General features: G+C 55.6%; 1 protein-coding gene across 1 annotated transcript in view; it reads right to left on the reverse strand.

The window, feature by feature from the left end:
- AKAP1 (A-kinase anchoring protein 1) overlaps positions 1-772 on the reverse strand; it is a 20585-nt gene that overhangs the window by 11634 nt on the left and 8179 nt on the right. The gene's annotated exons all lie outside the window — the stretch shown is intronic.

Consider the following 772-nt stretch of genomic DNA (forward strand, 5'->3'; position numbering starts at 1 on the left):
ACAGACCGCGGGGGGGAGAACACCACACACACACACACACACACACACACACACACACACACACACACACACACACCAGCTCAGAGCAGCCAGTAACATAGCACTTTCCAAACGCACATCCCTGGGAGGCCCCCACCCCACACCCCCTCCTCAAGTTTGGCAGGTGACTGTCAGCTCAGTCTAGAAGGCTCAGAACAACCAAAGTGAAAGGAGGACTGGGGGTGTTGATACACCTAATTTTAGCCTGTCACTTACAGCCCCACTTGCTTAACTGGCAGCCGCGCCCAGCCACAGCTGCTGGGGCAGACACAAATGGTGAACTGGGAAGCCCAGGAAGGCATCCATAGGGCGGGGGAAGGGGATAGAGTCACAGGTCCATGCGGTCCCAGGAGCTGGACCAATGCCCAACTTCCCCAGCAGCCCCTCAGACCATATGTGTTTAGTCTCCAAGGCCCCAGGTCTGGGCCATCGAGTGCTAACTTTGAGTTAGCTAGAATGAGCAGAGCTAGAATGAGTCCTCATGACCTGTCTGGGGGACCCATTCTTATCCCTACTCAGGACCCTGTTCACTTCTTTGCCAGATGTGGCAAAGGAACGAAGGCCTCCTTTTTCTCTGTGTAGGCCCAATTTGTGCAACCCTGACTGCTGCTCTGGGCTCAAATACCCCTGGTCAGAAGACGGACCTGAAGCTCATTCCCCAGAGGACAGGGAAGGGAGCAGTGCTCTGGCACCAGCCTGGGCTGATCCACTCTTGCTCAAGAGCATGCCAAAA

The sequence above is a fragment of the Tupaia chinensis genome, unplaced genomic scaffold (assembly GCF_000334495.1).
Source record: "Tupaia chinensis unplaced genomic scaffold, TupChi_1.0 Scaffold000416_1, whole genome shotgun sequence".
NCBI lineage: Eukaryota > Metazoa > Chordata > Mammalia > Scandentia > Tupaiidae > Tupaia > Tupaia belangeri.